A 6,511-nucleotide genomic window follows, 5' to 3' on the forward strand; every position below is an offset into this window, starting at 1 on the left:
TTGCCGACTGCTGTTTTACCAACAACAACGTTTAGTGTGATTCGCTTGCCAGCTGGATTGGACTGTGTTGTGTCCTTCGTCTTTGTGTGTGCAGCGTCCAAATGAATGAATGAATGAATGAATGAATAATTAATATGTTGTGATTTTGCGTATGCATTGAGTGTCTGAGTATCCTGATTGATGCAACTGAGCGTTTTTGTTCATTTTGTTTATGAATTTGTCAGTTTCCTTTTTATGTTTGCTACTGGAAGGAGGCCATTTGTGTAGCGCAGCTGATACCCAGTGTGACAGCGTTTGGCCCCTTTTAATTGATTGTGTTACTGTATTATTCCTTTTCTTTACATCTCATTTCATTGTACCCAGGGGCGCTCTGGCCACCCCTGTGGCCACCCCTTGTTATGTGGCTGACGGACGAAAAATGTGTCCAAATTCACACCCATTATTCTCTGTTGAATTGCTCACGGAGTACTTATCACACATAAATCACAGATATCACGTGATAGAGCAGAACCTGAGCTTTCCCATGATATTAGCGGCTAGGTGTTGAGAGAAACGGTTCGCGAGAAAATTAATGTTGGATCGATCTACATGACATTTAATCATATTTCCATTGTGCACACAGCGCTTCGTCTATCTCCACACTCATTGCTCTCGGTGGTATATCTCACGAACACTTAGGTCAAAACATAGCAAACCATATATCAAAGTAAACAGCACCCTTGCTGGCCCCCTCTATTTTAGCCCCTGGGCTACTGTATGTGGAAATGAGGATTTCTAAGCCAATAGGCATGCATGCATGGTTGTGGTAATTAAACATGAATTGAGCCACATTTATGTATGGGAAATGTTGATTTTGTTAACAACTGAAAACATTACACAGGGGACCTTTAAACTGTCCAAATGTGACAAAAACAAAAGACAAACAAAATTTACAGCCTAATCTCTCCTCCTCTAGACCTATTTGGACATGCGCGTCAAACGGCCTGTAGCCTATTTGCTGTGGAATTTGGCTGATGGTGCAAAAAATAACAGACCGGGGAACATAGGACCCTTAGGAGGAAGGGTAACATGTTTCCTGGTCCCATACAAAGTGGGGAACATAGGACCCTTTTTGGGAAAAGCGGGTAACATAGGGCCCTTTTTAAAAAAAAAATGGTTTCATTTTTAGCAGTTCTGAAACGCTTGCCAACCCTTGTTCCTTGTTCCAGCTGGTCTTGGTGTTCAGTGCACAACACAGGCAAAATAAATAGGTCTATAGAACTAACTTTCAGAAACAGGTGCTAAGGATCTTCTGGGGAAGAGTGTTAACTGAACATTAGCACATAATCACAAGCAATTCGTTCGACATGTCCTTACCTATTGACTGCAGATGTGACTCTGATTCGACAAATGGTCAATATGTGATAAAAACTAGATGTACCGCAGAGCGGTACAAAACGACCGCCGCCCAGTCCAGCACATTTTTTCCACAAAAATAAATCACGCTGAAAGGCTTATATGATTCTAACTGTCTCACTAAATTGCATTAGCCACACTCAATTCTCACTGGTATCTGCTAGACAACAAGTACCAAAACATGATTAGTTCATAGATTTCACATGTAAAATTCATTTTATACAACCCCACCCCCATCTTGCCTGTTCATAATTCTGAGAAATTCTTGAATTGTGTGCATGTGTGCGTGTACACGTTTATGTTTATGTGTGTGTGTGTGTGTGTGTGTGTGTGTGTGTGCGTGCGTGCGTGCTTGTGTGTGCGTGCGTGCGTGCTTGTGTGTTTGCCTGCGTATGTGTGTTTGTGCATGTGCATGCATGCGTACATATGTCTACTGTGTGAGTATGTGTCATACGTATGATTACTGTGAATGTATGTGTGTCCGTGTGTATCTGTTTATGCACATGTGTGCACATGGAATGGGTTAACATGACCACTGGAGGCAAACATACGGAAAAAATTGGTCATCCTAGGCCCTACGGTTCTCAAGATATTCACAGAAAACTGTGTCTGCCCTACCCTCCTTTCGGGGGTCCAGTACAGCGGGGGGCTACAGATCAAAACGAAAAACAACGGTTCCATGCTATCCATGTGGGGTTACATGCCCACCAAGTTTCGTGTACCCCGGTCTTTCAGGTTGAGGAAGTTGGTGAGACAGCTGCTCATCTTAATAACCTTGGAAAGGGAGTTTTGGTTGGTTGGCAACCTTATCTGTGAGACAGCTGCTCATCTTAATAACCTTGGAAAGGGAGTTTTTTTTGTTTTACGGTGATGGACCCAGAGGTTAAATTGGGCCGGAGCGCACCGGAGCGCAGCTCCGCCTCCTCAGGTCCACAACACACCCTGCCGGAGCTCAGCTCCGTCTCCTTCAGCACCAAATATTATTATTCCACTAGAATTATTTTTCATCTCCTGGCAAATACATGGCATATGAGACTGAATAATTAGCAAGACTAGCCTAATATTGAACTTCCGTGGCCCAGTAAAATCTCAAGTTCAGGTTTAATTTCTCGCGGTGTACTCGTCACACATATATCACGTGAACGAGCGGAATCTAAGCTGTCCAATGATATTTTCCAGATTGATGCATTTAAACGTTAAAATATACAAAATTTTCTGACGGGGGAGCAATCCCCCGGACCCCCCTAGGGGGGCTTGTGTCCCAGTGCAGTTTAGGCCTAGTGACACCCCTGATCTATAATGATGAAACGGACCATGGAAGATGTTTTGAGGGGCGGTAGAGATTGAAGATGTAAACCTAGAACTGTGCAGAATCAGTCATTTTGAAGTAGGCCATAGAAATATGCATTTAGTAGAAAAAAACTAAAGAGAGGCACAACATTAAAGGTAAAAATAACAATAAAGTAGGCCAGGGATGGATTACTGCACGGGCCTACCGGGCCCAGGGGCCCAAGGGGTCAGGGGGCCCTGAAGTCCAAGCCTTTGCACGGAATCATTGCCTCAATATCAACAAATCAGGATAGGCTATGAATCTGATTGAATTTAGTATTGGCCATCCCCAAAATGCACCAGATTACAGGAAATCACCCCCCCCCCCCAACAATAGTAGTCCTACCTTACATTAATACTGGAAAAAGAGCCCATTTGGTGTAAAAACACATTGTCATTTTACGGCGCGATTTTGAATGATGACCATTCACCGTAAATAAGGGCTCCACCTCCTTACAAAAGCCAATTTAACCACTGGATGGACCCATACCAACAGATTAAGGAGGAGGTGACAACTGACTCAATAAAGGACCTATAGAAAAGGGTCATCAAGGTCTTGTCCACATTAAACTTGGCCAGCTTCCTAAGGCAATGCAGGCGCTGCTGGCCTTTCTTGCAGAGCAAACTAGTATTTGGCTCAAAACACAACTTGTCATCAATAATAGATCCTAAATACGTGTACTTATTAACAACCTCTATTTCCTGACCATTTATGCTAGTTTTCACAATGTTACAGACATTTCGCCTAAAATCAATACACCTGTCCTTAGTCTTTAAGGCATTCAGTTCAAGAAAGGAATCCTGACACCATGTTACAAAATGGTCGATGACCGGACCGTGTGAAGTTTCCTTGTTGTTCAGTAAGCTGACAATGACCGTATCATCAGCAAACTTCACAAAGTGTCGGTTATCAGTCACAAAACGACAGTCATTTGTGTACAGAATGTAGAGGAGGGGGGCGAGAACACACCCCTGCGGTGAGCCAGTTGATGTGAGGGCCGAGTCAAAAAGGTGACCATTGACTCTCACTAGCTGATATCTATTAGTGAGGAAGTCTAATATCCAGCCCACCAGGCTGGCCTCCAGTTGGAACTGATGCAAGAGCTTCTCAACCAGCAGGTGGGGCTGAATGGTGTTAAAGGCTGACGAGAAGTCCACAAATGTCAGTCCTAAATGTCAGTTCTCTTTTGATCAGCTTTTCAAAGGACTTCATCACAAGTGACGTAAGGGCTATGGGTCTGTAGTCATTTAAAATCTTTGGGTGGCTATTCTTTGCAACAGGGACTATAGTTGACTGTTTCCATAAGTCAGGGACCTTCTGTTGGCACAAAGATTGATTAAAAATATAAGTAAAAATTGGGCCTAGCTGTTCTGCACAACAAGAAAGAACACGGCTGCCAATGTTGTCTGGGCCTGGACTTGTTTTGGTTTTACAGTACTTTTACAGTACACTTATTTCATGTATAGCGCCACCTAGTTAAAAATTAAAAAGCAAAAAATTAGGTGTTTTCATCACAATATCTCTGGCTGACAAGGTCAAAACTGCACAAAATTAAAAGTGTAGGATCATTATGACACCCTCCGAATGCATGCCAAGTTTTGTGTACTTTCGTTCATGGGGGGCCTTACAATAAAATAATTTATGTGTTCATTTAGTGACGTACACCAACAAGGATTCCCGGGACACTGAAAGACCGGGGTACACAAAACTTGGTGGGCATGTACCCCCACATGGATAGCATGGAACCGTCATTTTTTGTTTTGATCTGTAGCCCCCCCGCTGGACTGGACCCCCCGAAAGGAGGGTAGGGCAGACACAGTTCTCTGTGAATATCTTGAGAACTGTAGGGCCTAGGATGACAATTTTTTTCCGTATGTTTGCCTCCAGGGGTCATGTTAACCCATTTCATGTGCACACATGTGCACAAACAGATATACACACACACACACACACATACATTCACAGTAATCATACGTATGACACATACTCACACAGTAGACATATGTACGCTTGCATGCACAGGCACATACGCGATCACACACACAAGCACGCACACACACACCCACACACACACACACACACACACACACCCACACACATAACATAAACATAACACAAACAATCAAGAATTTCTCAGAATTATGAACAGGCAAGATGGAGGTGGGGTTGTATAAAATTAATTTTACATGTGAAATCTATGAACTAATCATGTTTTGGTACTTGTTGTCTAGCAGATACCAAGAATTGAGTGTGGATAATGCAATTTAGTGAGACAGTTAGAATCATATAGGCCTTTCAGCGTGATTTCTTTTTGTGGAAAAAATGTGCTGGACTGGGCGGCGGTCATATGTTGTACCGCTCTGCGGTACATCTAGTTTAATTTTAAACAGTAACAAACACCAACATTTAACTGAACATTTGCCAAATAGATTCAACTGTCGCCTGTTTACTTTTAAATTGCATTGCCATGTGCTGTACCTTTGCACAAATTGTAAGGAATGATTACCTCTTTCTTATGCTGTCTCATGATAAATTTGTGCAAATGCTCTGTTCTCCCCTACTGTTAAAATTAATGATGCCATTAGGCTTTTTGTCAAATGGTGAAAATTAGGGAAGCAATTAAAAACTTGGAGAACCTAAACATATTGATGTTAAGTGCACAGATATGTGGCATGCTTAAAGGCGCTATAAGCTTTTGCTGGGTGCTGGGTAACGTCACTTCTGTTGACGTTCAAACAAAACTAGCTCACTACTCCCACCCATGCAATTGAAACTCTCCTAAACACGCATCTCGTCGGTGATTTGCTGGAACAGTTAGTTTTGTATTCCAAGTAGCCTACATGGTTTAGTGACAAACCTGGGTAAGTTAAGTTGGAGTAAGGTAAGTGGTAAACCTTCTAATAGAAGAGCTGTATAGCTTCATTCTCCTAACAAAACAATGTAATAGTGCTCTTGTTGTAGGAGGTTTACCACTTACTCTGAATTAACTTACCCATGGGAGCGTTTCCCAAAACCAACTAAGTTACCAACTTTGTTGGTTGCAATGCAATTTCATATTGCCAACCGACTAAGTTGCTAACAGGTATATATACCCCCCAGGTTGGACCAAGTTGTTCTTGTTGCCGTTTTTGGAGCCTGGGCTGTCCACAGAGACCGTGTGGACAAAGCATCTTTAATGTTTAATTTTCTCCTTGGTGTTCAGTCAATATAATGTCAGCTTGGTTCCTTTGCATCAGATCCACGAAAAATATTTGTTTTTGTAAAAATATCCAGGGTTACCTCCATATCAACCATGTTATCCTACCATTCAGATCTTGGGCTGTATTTTGGGCACCAGCGCATGGCGTAAAGTTCGTTATTCACCCGCGCGAAGTTGAATTCGGTATTTTGCACGTTTATTTTTTAAGCATTGCGCCCAGGGGTGTGGCAATTAACAACCTATGAGGGGACTAGCGCGTTGTCTAAAAATCGCTATCATACACCACCTAAACCTGGTCAGAAGTCAATGGCGAGTTGTTCATATGCTATTTTAAGAGCGCATGTCAAAAGTCATATTGGCAAGTGCACGCACCATCCTTCTATCATTCATGAACGCACACCAGCGCACGTCCATGCAAAGCATTACAAATTGCACGATTACAATGGGAAACATAATTAGAATAAAGATATTACGAAATACTGTACATCTCATGATGAGTAGTTATTCACCATCATTTGCACGGTTAAAAGTGATTAGGGGAGAGGCGAGAGACACGTATGGAGCACAGCTGAAGACGCACTGTCACG

This window comes from Alosa pseudoharengus, unplaced genomic scaffold, assembly GCF_046254945.1.
Source record: "Alosa pseudoharengus isolate Yale_2024_CS ecotype anadromous, Long Island Sound unplaced genomic scaffold, YU_APseudo_1.1 YU_APseudo_1.1_scf_7, whole genome shotgun sequence".
NCBI classification, from domain to species: domain Eukaryota; kingdom Metazoa; phylum Chordata; class Actinopteri; order Clupeiformes; family Clupeidae; genus Alosa; species Alosa pseudoharengus.